Here is a 14,126-nt window from a genome sequence, read left to right as displayed (position 1 = left end):
AGAGGACATCTCTCTCACCAGCCATCTACATGAATAAATGAATACATGAAAAGAGAATAAAACATTTGTTGTGTCCTGGTTCCTTTAAATAGAACTCTTCCTCCAGGCCTAGGCCAGGTGTTGGCGAACTATGGCCCATGGGCCAAACCCTGCCACCTGTTTTAGTAAATAAAGTTTTATTGGAACACAGCCACACTTAGTCGTATCGTCCATGGCTGCTTCTCTGCTACAACAGCAGAGCGGACCGGAGCAGCTGAGGCAGAGACTGCACATGGTCTGCGAAGCCCAAGGCACTCTTCCCCCTTTGCGGAAAGAGTTTGCCAGCCCTTGATCTTGGTCCACGTGGCAAGGAGCTCGACCAATTCCAAATGTGTCCCCCTTCATGAAAGCGGGGTAAAGTTTAGAGGTGAAGAACGATCTTTGGTTTATACCCTGGTAGGTTTTGCTTGTCACAGCGGTGACCGAAAGCCTAGCATTAGGTTGGCAGTACCTCGGGAGCGACGGCAGTCTGCTCGAACTTGCCGATGTTCTACTTCCCAAGACGAGAGCAGCCTATGTCGCAGACACGCAGACCCAATACCAGTGACGTGTCTTTAGACGTGGCAGACCCAGGCTCAAGGCCCACCTACAATGACTTTAAAAGTGGGCTGCGGGAATCACCAGGGAGGCTTTCGAAGGCCGGGCTCCTTCACGGGGAGAATGAGGATATAACCTTCCTCAGCGAACCAAGGAACTGTTACAGTGAACGCGAGGCACCTCGGGCGAGGTCTGACCCCCTAGGTGTGAGCGGATGAGAGAAGAAGAAAGGAATTATTTCGGGATTTGCAGGATAAACGTTCAAGGGTCTTTGTTTTCCTTTCCTTGTGCCTTTGGAGAGGCCAAACCTCAGTCATCTGTGTTTGCCCTCATCTCAGGAATCTTCCAAATTCTGAGTCCTATTTTAGATAAACTGTTATAACAACCAGCGGCCAAGCAAGCTCGAATGCAGGCTCATCGGCCACGGCGTGCGGCCTGCTCTCCATGGCACCCAAACCTACCAGGTCACACAGCCTTGGGCCCAGCAGTGCCTTGAAGTACACAGAACAGTACAGGCAGGTGGGAGGTGGGAAGAAGAGCTCAGAGCTCATCCCGGAGAGGCAGGAGTAGGGAGCATTAGTTCTGGATGTGAAATGCACATGTACAGTTATTGTATAACAACCGTACTTGCATTATTATGGCACCGTTAGCCAATGACAAACACCAATGACAAGGATGGATGTGCATTCGAAGGGCCTCTGGGAGCAAGTCCATGTTTGCCTGTGAACATATTGTTTACAAATACCCCAAACTGGTGTACATTTGGCAATTTTAAAGAAATAAAACAATGATTACTCTCAGTTTAGTTTGGATGAAAATGCCAGTTTTTCCTACTGGATTTGAGCGTGAGAAAATCAGTCTCCCAGGGTTTTAAAGCATATTCTACACTGGATACTGTACACATATTCTGTACGTTTCATATACAAAGACTAATACTTTTTTCATTGTCTCAGTGGGGCATGAAAATACATGCTTCTCATGTTGAACTTCGCTGTAAATTACAGCAGTTCCGTTTCGGCAGACGTGAGTTCTCAGAACAGCTTCTCTAAACAAACCTCATGGATATCCGAACCCCACACATTCAGGGTGTTTGGGATCCAGTGAACTCCAGGAACTTCAACTTGAACTATAAATCCTCCACCAGAGATAGCCTGGGTCTAGCCATCAGCATTCAAAGTACAGAGGTCTAGGTCGGGAAGAAAAGCCTGAGTAGGCCTTATGACGCCTCCTTATGGCTTCCCAGGCATCCTTGCTTCGAAGTCTGCAGACGGTCCCCACGGAGGGGGGTGGAATGATGCAGCGAACATAATCACACAGCCCTATGTCTATCTTCCGTTACTTGGAGCTTCTCACATTTACCACTAATCGAAATACGGAGCAGAACCCTTCTACCGCTTCCTGGTGGGGACAGTGTGACAAAGCTTTTGGATTCTAAAGACCTACGCTCTTGAAACTGACCAGCTCTGCTATGTCAGCCACGTGTGGTCTTCAGGGAGGAATTAAACTGACAACATCCTTGGGGTCACTGTCCCTCCAAAGCATTAACTTGAAGGCAAGCACAGCACTTCTGCCGCTAACTGGACAGAATTCTCAGGTGGGGTCCTGCCGGGGCCTTTACCAGCAGCTCGGACCACAAGGCTAAGTAGACAAGCGACTGCAGTAAAAGACACGGCCTCCCACGCTGCCCACTACAGACAGTGCAGAGGCCTCCGTCGGTGCGTGGAACCCTGCCTGTGGACTGGGTGCCACTGGGGGAAGTCTACAGACAACTTCTACTCATCCTGGGAAGGGACCAGGGGAAAGAAGTCAGGAGACAGTGAGCATGAACAGACCAGAAGGACCGGTGAGGCTGGAGCTTCGGGAGGCTGGTTCCAACGAGTTCTCATAGAAGCGGTACCACTCGAGCTGTTCAAGAACTACCGGCTACAGCGGAGGGTCTCCAAGGTGCCCTGTGGGAAGTCTCCTTTCCCGCTGCCCATTTACCTACGCATGCCGGGTGCAAGAGACTTAATGATACCACCAAGGAAGTGTCATGGATCAACCAGACTAGTACAAATCACTGTCAGTGTCGGTCATCATAAATACATTCCCCAGGGCCGGTCCCGACATATGCTGACTGAATTAGCAGCACCAGTAGATTTCACAACAGATTTCAGGTAAAGCTGATAAATGCCTGACCAGACCTAAAACTGGAATGTCTCTGATAATCCCGAAACACAAGCCAGTGCATCTGGCCGGCAAAATCCCGTCTTCCCGGCCTTGAAGAGAAGTTGGCATTGACCTTGGAAGAATGCACAATAGAACTCCCGCGAATTGGCTCAAAGAATTTAATACCTGTTGCAATTTTCTCCAATTTAGTGTATGAAATAATAACACAGACAGCAATTACCATAAAGAAAAACTTCAGGTGCAACAGCATTAGTTCAGCAGCTGGGATCAAGTGTCAGCCCAGAAGAACAAATTTCATTCATTTTATCTCCAGCTCTGGAGACATGCCGCTACTGGCTTTAATAGCCAGGAATGTCTGTGGCGAGTGAGGGCGGCCCGCGACAGTTTAATTGGGCTGCTTGCTAGAGCTCTAACTGGGGGCTATGAACAAGCAACAAGTAGCCTGCGGTGCTGAGCGGCGTGGCGGGGGGGAGGAAAGGAGGAGGCGCTTCTGATGGCAGGGTCTCTCGGTGACACTGGCGTCAGTTTGGCTACAGGTGAGCTGGCGTGGTGTAGCCGCTGCAGCAGCAGAAAGGGGAGGTTAAAATGGCAATCATTGATCTTGTATTGATTTCTGGACACTGTGTCCCAGATCCATCCCAAGATAGGATGGCAGCTTTGGGTTTTGTGCCTGCAAGAGACAAAAAGGGACTCGCACCAGCCCTGCTGCTTTCTGATCGTATTTCCTTTAGAAACACGCCACCCGGAGATTTTTTTTTTCCCTCCAGACAGAGAGATCCAAACAAGTTTATCACCGAAAAAAGAGGGTTACGGGCCGGTTAATCAGCCATTTGTCTTTGCCGCTCTGGATCGGGGAGCCAAGGGGTCGAAACCAAGAACAATCGGGCCCTTTGGTTTTATCTCAGGTAACCCCCCATGTCTGGTAATTGAACCCATTCCTCGCGGTCAGAGTTCCTGTCACTCATAGTCAGTGTCTGTCATTACTGAGAAATGCTTCGTGTCATAGTACGCTGACAGAGCCATCCAGCAAGGCCGGCCCGGTTCCCCCGGCCCCCGCAGGACCGCGGTGGGAGCTGCGTTCAGACCAGTGATGTTTAACATTTTATGTGCTGACACTGTGTCTGTAAGCACGATATAATGAAAGGCTAGTAATTGGGAGATAAAAATTCATGCTCTCCCTCCTTCAGGGGCTGCCAGGCACTATCAGAAATAACACAAGCTGGCAGCTCCGATGCTGTCACCGAGCCGGTGCCACGCCGGCATTGTCTAAGTGCGTGGCGTGGATCACACAAGGACACGCCTGTACACCTGCACACACATTGCCACTTGTGTTTGTTGTGGCCCCTGTGCAAAACCCCCACTTCTCTCTTGGCAGGACGTGAGTCACAGGGTCACTAACCTCGGAAATCAGACTCTGCTCTGAGCAGAGTCTGACAGTCTCCGACGATGAAAGACAGGGAAGCGATGGGCCGGCTGCAGCCTTAACAAAGAAGGACTCCATCATTCTGCTTGGAAGTCTCGAGGTGAGTTCTGAGGCACAGTGTGCCCCAGACAGGTGCTCAAACGCTCAAAGGCCACTCTGAGCAGTGACTCTTCATTTTCAAGGTCTTCAAACTCCTTTTCCAGTCTCACCCGCCTTCAGCCCTAGGACACCTCGCAGGCCTGGGCCTCTGCACACTGCATTCCATCTGGGGGGCTTTTCCTCCGCTCTCCCCTCCTTCCGGGCTTGGCTCACACGCTGCCTGCTCTGTGGGTGCGGCTCTGCGTCCCCTCTGCTGCTCATTGCTCTCTTCATGGCTAAGAGCTTGGGCCCTGGCACTGTGCTGGGGTAGTCTGAATCCTCATCCTGGCATGGAAGCAAGTTTGTATACACTGTGCCTCAGTTTACTCAGTTGTAAAATGGGTTAACAGGAGAGTCTATCTCATACGCTTGCTGTGAGGATTAAATGAGACAGCCCATAGGGACAGTCACATGGTGCCATGGATACACATCCGTGCCCCAGACAGAGCAACCACTCCATAAATGCCTGTCGTCACGACAATGACAAATAATAGTAACGCTATGGGTGTTCTCAAAGCACACTCTGTAGCTTAGCAGTACGGTAACTCCTCTTCTCCTTACTTTGTTTTATAGTGACCCGGCCACTCGGCCACTCGGCACAGAGCTGTGGGCATCAGCAGCCGCCAAGGACTTACTGGAAAAGCAAACTCTCAAGCCCCACCCAGGGAAGGGCCTGCAAGGAGCTTCCCGCGCCTACAGGCCAATCCTGGGGCTGTTCCCGAGGACAAGGCTCAGGGGCTCGGGCCTGGGGAGCACACTTCATCCTCTGGAATTCCCGCTCCTCTGCCTCCTAGCTCTGGGCCCCGGGCAAAGTCACTTAACCTCTTTTTTTTTTTTGGCCTTAGTTTTCCCCTGTTAAAATTATGAATTCAATTAAAAAAAAACCTGAAAACAAAAAACACTTACAGTTGTAATAGTTCATTCACATAAATCACTTAAAAAATGCCTGGCACTGGGAGGCACGCAATAAGGACTAGCAGGTACTGTTATCACTGAGGATTAAGCGAGTTAGTAACACATGTGAAGCACTTGGCTGGTCAGGAAGAGCTCAGTAAGAGTTACTCCGGGCAACAGTGCTCATCTGACGTCAAGCCTCCTGAGGGCAGAGAGCCTGCCTCGGCTTCACCTGCAACCCCAGGAGCTCGGCCAGGCTTCGAATGAAGCAGACCTTCTGAAACTGGCTCGCTGCCTGGGACTGGGCGGTGATGCCAAAGACCCGGCAGGCAGCCAGGCGTGTACTTCCTGGGGGCTCGAGCTCTGCTGGCTGGAAGGCAGGGCGACAGGACGATTCGCTCCGGCCGCAGCAGCGCTCCCAGGCCACCAGCCTGGGGGCCGACTGTCCTCTGCACACACTGTCCCCTATCGGGACGCTGCTTTCACTAAAGGTCACACCCCCAAAACCTAGTTGCGGTGGATTTAAAAATCACTTTGACTTGCTATTTTACAGGAAACATGGCAGGCTTAGTGAGTTTAATCTCTCTCTCTCTCTTTTAATACACTGGGGGTGGGACACCTTTTAACCTACCTGACAAAGCTTTTGAAAGCCTCTGCTTAGAAACCGACTCAGCCCGAAGCACAGTCGGAAAGCTGGCATGATGGCAGGGCAAGCCACAAGGGGTCACGGTCACTCGGCGCGCCTCTGGCAGCCACCCACCCAACTGCGTTCACAGATATCCTCTCTACCCCGGCCTGGGGAAAATCAGAAGGGCCACTCATCTCTTCCAACAGCCAGGGGGCTCTCAGCTCCATGGGGGAAGTTCCCGTTTTAGACCAGGGCCAGGACCATAGTAAGTGGTCCACGTTAGCTGCCATACTTCCTTAGAAGAAACCATGCTGCTACTGCCTTTACTATAAGTGAGATTCGTAGAGCTAGCCCACCAGTCACAGCGGTAAGTGTGAAGTTGTGTTGGTCTATAACTTATCCAGTAGAAGAGGACTCCCGCAAACATATGAGCACCCGCTGGCCTCCACTGGCGATTAGCAGGCGGCTGTCGCTGAGCATTTCCACAGGTGCTGCTCTCGTCCTGGGAGCAGAAAGGATGGGGAGTATTTTTTTTTTTAATTACATTTAAATCACATGAATACATGAACAAATTCCATATCTTGATGACTGTTTGCACTACCATTTCTCCTAACAAGAGGCGCTTGGGGATATGAGATATTTTTTTTTTCCCCTGCTTCCAGTAGCGGGAACTTAGGGGACAAGAGAATTGCATGAGCTGCCCTTTGACCCCTAGGGACAACACCTGGGAACGCCAGGTGGTGGAGAAGCTGAAATTATATCAGTCTGAAAATAATTCATGTTTCTCTCCAAACGCATTATCACTGTCCAACTGGACATAAAATAATACGTCAAATACAATCCCAGAAAAGGGCCCTCGACCGTATTCCTGGACTGTCTACAGCAGACCTCGGGGACAGTCCATGGCACTGACGAGATCCGCACAGCATCCAGTGGTGACCACTCCCCAGAGCCCCACCACGAACCAGGAAGGCTTCGGGCGGGACGGTTCCAGAACTCGAAGCCCCGCACTCGGACGAATCAAGATGGATTACAGTCGCCAAACCAAGTGGGGAAAGCGCGTCACGAAGATCTTTCTAACGCTGAGCTATTGCATTGCCAAATGGTCCTGTCAAACCGTGGTTTAATTGCCTTGGCCTCGGTGCCTCTTATAATCACCTGTCATTAGCGACGATGGTTGCATCTGTTTACACGTCTGTCAGAAATGCCAGCCCAGCCGAAGCCAAGGGAGAAAGCTTTTCGTGAGAGATGGCCTCAGCTGAAAAGAAGGTCACCTTAATGTTGATCTACGTACACCCAGGGCCAACCCCCCAAGATCACCTAAGGGAAGGACCCCAGGAGCAAACATCTGAACGGTATAGAAACAAATCCTAAGGCCCAGGAGGAAAACAGCATCTCATGCCTCCTTTTGTGGCATTGCTGCTGGCCTCCAGGAAATGACTCCGGCGATGATGTGCTGTACAGTCCGGCGGCTTCGGGGCCTTTCCGCCCCGGTGCCCTCCTCAACCCTGCAAAGTCACACCTGCCACCTGTACTGCCATTAGTTGCCCTTTCCTCCTCCGGGGATGAGGCCTGCTTTTCGTGCCACTGCGTGGCTGCCACCGCCTCCTCTATTGAAGAGGATTTCCTCCCGAAGACCGGCTTCAGAACAGGCCCCAATCTCCCTGGAGTCCTCTCTCTTCCCCACATCCCTCCACACGAACACACAGATGCTTTTGTGTGGACAGGTGAGAACATCAACAGGCGGAGAGGGACACAGAGAGAAAGAAAATACAGGGCTATTCAAAAGACTGCAGTAGTTTAAACGAGCGGTCAGTGATTTTTGAGTTTAAATTAGTGCTCAGTGACTTCTGAGTTCTGATTCTCTTGGAACACGTTGAATTGGTTTGAGCTTAGGTTTGCCCATAACTAATTTTCTCTGAATTTCATTCCATCATCCATAAAATCAAGAGCCTGGTATGATGACTCTTGAGGAATAAACGCGAAACTACAGATAAAGCCTCAGCACCCAGCGGGTGCTCGATACCTGCTGCTGGGCTCCACTTCCATTCCCTTGCTCTTCCCGTAAAAAAGAAAACCAACACTGCCGACTCATAATGCCCCCCGATTTCAAGGCGCTCCTGATTTACTTGTGGTCAACGCCGTTCCATTCGGCATATCTCACAACCAGTTGTTCCTGTTTTCTGACAACTACACTAAAGCCTTGGGTTAGAAGACCTATCCCAGCCCTGGGCACACAAGGGAAACTTTCAAAATACTTCTGCAAGTGGAATCTGGATTTGTTTTTAATCTGAGTCAGCAAACACCAAGGAGGAATGAAACCTTCACCCCAGGCCTCAGAGCTGCCCCTGCTGCCTCTCCAACCCCATCTCACTGCTCCCTGGGTCACTGGGCTCCAGTCACACTGGCTGGTCCCTTCTTGTCCTCAGCTCAGCTCCAATGGAGCTTCCTCAGACGTCCCTAGAAAGTTTTGGGCCTCTTCCAAATTGCCCGCCTTTCCCTTTTCTCCAGAGTATTTATTTTTGGCATTAGCTCGCTTGTTTTCAGTCTCTCCCCAACCATGGGACTATGAAACTCCGCCAGTACAGGGACTGGGCCATACTATTTGTTCATCGCGGTGTTCCCAGCGCCAGGCACAGGGTGAGCGTTCTGTCCACCAAGTATCTTAGTCCACCAAGTATCTGTGGACTAAATGAACGGCGCTTCGCCTTCTTCTCAACCATCCATCCACCTTCATGCGACTGGAGAGTGAGACTCCCACTGAGGACCCGTAACACTCACGCCAGACTCCGATCTCATTAATTCTTAAAACGAAGCTTTATAGCTTAAACACCCTGGCACTGGCCAAGCACTGAGAGAAACACGAGACACTTTCTCACTCAGGGAGAGAAGGCTGATAACCTGGGGAAATCAGGTGTAGGGCCTACAGTGAGGCCCACCGAGGGCTCAGGAGAGAATCAGGTCTCCACAAACATCTCTTCCACCCGCCCCCACGCCTCTCGCTCGATCTCACTCTCACTACATGGCCAGGTTTTCCCAGCTCCTTACACATTAGCCTCCACCTTCGCTTTGGTCCTGTAACAAGACAAGCCTTGCTTTGACCAGTGCCCGTGGCTACGTCCCCTCTGGCTCCACAGCCTGTGTGCCCTGCTGGGACGGCTGCAGGGAGCCAAGCAGCACGTCCTACTGCAGCTGGACCAGCAGGGTCTCCTCCCTCCACCTCTGCAACCCTGAACACATCAGCCCTTTGTCTCATGTGTAACTGTACCAGGGCCCTTCCTGGATGCACATCCTCTTGGGGTTTTGGTCTGTATTTTTAGGGCAGCCTGCCACCCTCTGACCTTCTTTTCTATTTGACTTTAACCTTCATCGATCAGTATGTTCAATGACAGTTGGTCAAGAGGCATCGTGTTACCTTAAATGGCAAGGTAATCTTGTTTCGTCCTAGGAAAAGATTCCAAATGCTGACAGCACTCTGAGCTAGGTTTAGGAGTAAAAGTTCTCTTCGAATAAAACTTCTCTTCGAATGCAAGACCCATCCACAGGTTGTCAGATCTCTAATACATCCCTTCACAGAAGATGATGTCTCTGCCCCACAGAGAAATCCGAGAACACTGCATTTCCCTTGGTGGTGATCGGAACAGCTCTAGCTACTAACGCCTCATTCTTAAGATCTGGTCAAGTGGATCCACTTTTTCTCCTTTTCCCCCGATCTCCTGTATGTCTCAAAATGGGCAGGAGAGAAAACGGAACTCCTTCCTATTTATCAACAGTGTATGAACGCCTCTGGTCCTTGACAAGCATTAGACACAGCTCCTGGGCACCGCCCTTTGAAGCTATGGGTGAAAGAAAAAGCAATTATTTTACAGGTGTGCATCGGAGACAGCTACTGAAGGGTCTTTTACTAGTTCAGGATGGAGAAAGAAACCAGCGAGAGCTGGCACCACCACACACTGTTCCAGCAAAAACACTCTGTGGAGAGCTGACCCTGTACCTGTAATTTTAAAAGATTTGCTCATTTAAACCAACCGGCAGCATTTTCTGCCACATAATGGAGAAATTCACAGGACGCTGGGCCCCCTCCTGGCTTCTGTGGCTATAAAAGCCCCTTCATGCTGGATGTTTTATATTTGGTAAATTAATAGTTTACTGTTCCAAGATTCCTACGTGTTTATATTATTGCTTTTCTAACATAAAAGTTTGCAGTTGTTATGGAAACATATGGGAACATTTGCTGCTAAATTTTAAATGCATTTTCTACCCCTGTTACACACCTGAAATGAAGCCAAAAACTCTCTTTGCTTTACATTAGAGTGAAATTCAAACTGGCCTGGGTGACTATAAATGGTTACTGTTTGTCTTGGCTCCTACCTGTATCAGATTTAGACTGAGGAATCTTAGGGAAGAAATTACATGGGATAAAATGGATATTTCTAAATTACAAGGCCTGCAATTCCAGTGGCTCCAAATATCAGCTTTCTGTTTCATCTTAGCCTGCCAGAAAGAGGATGGGGGGAGGGGGCCCAGGGGAGGGGGCCTGACAATAAAGGATCGACAACAGTTACTCTCCAGAGCCCTAAGCTTCTTGTTTTGATTATACCGGGGGAGGAGGCTGCAGATCCTGATCAGTTAAGTCTTGTTAGCAAATTAAACGGTTGTAGATTATAATGGCGTGAGACACGAGTTTTCGCCCCTGGCTCCAACCCGAAATGACAAAAGTATAGATTCTTTCGACCCATCTTGTTCTCGTATTTTCTCTTTGCGCACCTCACGATTCTCCAGGAACTGTTCGAGATGACTCTTGGCCCGCGTGGAGGTTGGCTTGGAAACGTTTGGCGCACAGGCTCTCCCAGTGGCCCGGTCACCCCTGCCTCCAGGCCTGAACACCCCACCCGAGTGCCGTCTCCTTGTGCATTGAAACACCGGTAAACACCGGTGCGGAAAACTGAGCACGCTGGCTTGGGAAAATATCAGATGAGAAAGACAGATGAGCGTGCTCGTCTGTGTGAGCTCTTTGCTGGGGCTTTAAATCAAGACAAACCAAGAGTCACGGAAGAGCTGCCGATGGGCGCATTCGGCCTCGCTCGGGAACCCAGGAGACAGAGATCCCACTTGCGCCCTGGTCCCAAGCGCTGGGTCGTTCTGGTCACTTGGGCTCGTTTGTTAAGAGTTGAGATTCATTTTCACAGGTTAATGCTGTCTCTGCTTTCTGCAAATATAACCGGGCTATTTGCTGAAGACTTTCACTTGATCTTTCGGGCAAGGTTAGACATTGCTTACATATATTTGAAGTGAATGAGGAAAAGAATTATTGATGCTCTTCTGCGTACAAAAATATGAGAAGTTGCCATAGGACTTTTTGTCCCATAAGCCCTTGTGTATGGGGTGGGGCAAAAGCAGGTTTGCAGGTGTGAGTATGGGAACCTGAGTTTATTCTTGCATTATTATTTATTCATTATTGCATTATTTTCCATACAAACAACTGTAAACCTGCTTTTGCCCCACCCTGTAGGAAGAAGTGTTACTTGCCTCCTAATGGTACATATATTTGGAGGGTCCTATAGCACTAAGTGAAAAGTTAAGGCCTCTCCACCCTTTTTTTTTTCATTTATTCAAATCAAGAACTTCAAGTTCTAAGGCACATTTGTCCTAGCATACATCCAGCATGCCATGTAAGGAAGCCAAGGGCTCAGAACACAGTCCCAGCAGGGCCCAGCCAGCCTCGAGGGTCAGAGTGCTCACCAAACACGCACGATCACCGCACCATTATATTCTCCATGGTAACACATGTAAACTGTACGTTACTGATATAGTATCTATTATCACACGCAGTGTTGCATGTTTTCACGCCTCTCCACCTTCCTCCTGCTTTCAAGAACAGACACGGGGCGATCTTTCTTCAGCCATCGGGCTGTAGGAAAATGCGGTGGCCGAACAGAAGGCCTCAGAAGCTCACTGCCTGGACTCGGGTCCTGGTTTGGCCAGTTACGCCTGTGTGATCTGGGATACATTCCTGAGCTTTTCTGAGCCTCAGGGACCTGGACTGTGAGATGAAGACGAAGGCAGCCCTCTGGGTTCACAGGGAGAGTAAACGAGGAAATAGGAGTAAGACCCTTCGAACAGCGCCCGGCACCAAGCAGAGTCCTCGGCTGCTATTCTTGCTCACGGCGATCCTCCTCCTCCTCTTCCTAATTGATGGCACACTTATGACTGCGACCTAGGTGACCGGACCCCTTCAGTGTTTACGGCCTGCGTCTCCTCAACGTTGATGACGGGTCTGCCATCATGATTTTTAGTGACAAACCACCAGCATTTTTATGTTTCTAGCATTTTCCTTGAAATCAAATTAAAAATTGTTTTAAATAATAACTTAAAGACTGACTTATATCTCTGGTTCTCAAAAACATTATTTGAGAACCATAGATCCAAATGCTGATCATGCTTCTCTAATCTAAAGCAATACACACACCCCCATACACATATATACATATACACACATATATACACATATGTATATATATAACTTCTTAAAAAGTGTATTCATGGGTGCATGACAAAATCATGTTGTGGGCCACCAGCAGCAAGTCCGTAAGACTTCAGGAACCGCTGAGCTTGGCCGTGGCCCATTCCAGAAGGACCTACCTCCACCAGGCCAGGGAGACATTTCAGATTTGGCAGAAACCCACCGCGGCTGCCTGCATGGACAGCACACAGCCAGGCCCTGAACCCGGGTGACCGTAATGAAGTGGACTTCACTCCGCACCTATTCAGGTCTGAAGCTCTGTCTGTGCTGAAGAACAGAGGGTAATTCCCTTCCATGAGCCTCGGTTCCTCGCAGTGGGAGCACTGTGTGGGTAGGGAGACTGCAGACAGGGCAAGGCCCTTCTGAAAGGAAAAGAGGCTCCCCACCCAGCGGTCTCACCCAATCCCTGTGGACCCGATTCAATGAATCTTGACCTCTGTGCTGCCCCATTCTCACGTGATACATTTGGTACAAGAAAAGATTAATTACTTATGGAAAACAAGCTAACATCTCTACAGCAAATAGACTCTCGCTGTATAGAACGGGACATAAAGGTCTGCACTTGCATCATTAGCTCGGCTGTAATAAATGAGACGCTCTATGTGATGTATAACACGGTAAAGAAAACACAGCTGTTCGCTTCCGTAGGAAGTGCATAGGTGCGCCTCACCTGAGTCTGCACACGCTCAGTAAGCCCTTGACAACAAAGCTGCATCCCTCAGAACCGCGCCGGCTGAAAACTGTCATCCAGGGATGATTAACTGTGTCAGGACAGGGAGGTCCAAACAAGGTCCTCATAGCTCCCCACTAAGGGGAAGACAGTAAAACGGTGTTATAATACATCACTAATATTTAATAAAGGGGAGTGTTCTATTTGTGGGTTATGCAAGCTGTATTGCACTGGAGTTATTATGACGTCTTCCAGGCACTCTCTCGCTTGAAGGGCAAAGCGGCCCTTGGAGCCTAAGAAGCGGAAAGCAGTACTTCCATTTGGGATTAAAATTTTAAAAATGGATTTGCAATCTGTTCTGTTTATTTTCCCTCTGATCGCACAAGCGTATCTATGGCGGACATTTATCACCGGAAAAGCCATCGTTAAAATGACCGCTATTCAGGCAGCGCAAAACCACACGCCTGTAAGATGCTTTGAGGGCACTCACTGGATCTTTGGGAACCCATTGTTGTCCCTTCTCCAAGTGCCTCGGTCATTTTGAGACTCTCCCCCGTTAACACAAAGTATCTCCATTTCTCAGGAACAACGCTTTCTGCGGCTGGAAGACAAAAGCCCCTCTCCATTTATTAAGATGACTCCCTGCTGTGTAGGGCTGTTCTTTACCTCATAATTAAAATTGCACCTGAACAGGGCCATCTGTGAGCATGGATTAAGTTATGACAAAACGGGAACATCCTTTCATTTTTTTCCCCCTGCCAAACGCCTCTAAACCCCGTACGTATTTCATGTGACATAGCCCCCAAAATGCGTGCTTAAATCAACTTTTGTCCCCACCCCCCACCCCCCCAAAATGAAATTAGTCAGGATAAACGTTTTGCTCACTGCTGCAACCTCTCAGACATCCGTAAAAATCAACAAATTAATGGACGGCTCTGCGATTTGCTCCAAGAATGAATGAACCGTTAGCCTCTTCCCTTTCTGTTTCTAGGACTCTGCCAGTTTATGGCAACCCAGAGACACGGTCTGCCACTTAATTTCCCTCTTCCTTTTTCAAATACACTCGTTTTGGAAAAGACATTATTTATACAAAGGGGCTGCCAAC

The 14,126-nt window shown here is 49.4% G+C and overlaps 1 protein-coding gene across 2 annotated transcripts in view; it reads right to left on the bottom strand.

Annotated features, from left to right (window-relative positions):
* FTO (FTO alpha-ketoglutarate dependent dioxygenase) overlaps positions 1-14,126 on the bottom strand; it is a 314,052-nt gene that overhangs the window by 119,564 nt on the left and 180,362 nt on the right. The window lies entirely within an intron of this gene.

Source organism: Desmodus rotundus, chromosome 12 (assembly GCF_022682495.2).
Source record: "Desmodus rotundus isolate HL8 chromosome 12, HLdesRot8A.1, whole genome shotgun sequence".
In the NCBI taxonomy this organism is placed as follows: Eukaryota; Metazoa; Chordata; class Mammalia; order Chiroptera; family Phyllostomidae; genus Desmodus; species Desmodus rotundus.
Note: the sequence above shows the minus strand (reverse complement) of the source record. Positions and strands in the feature narration are given on the sequence as shown.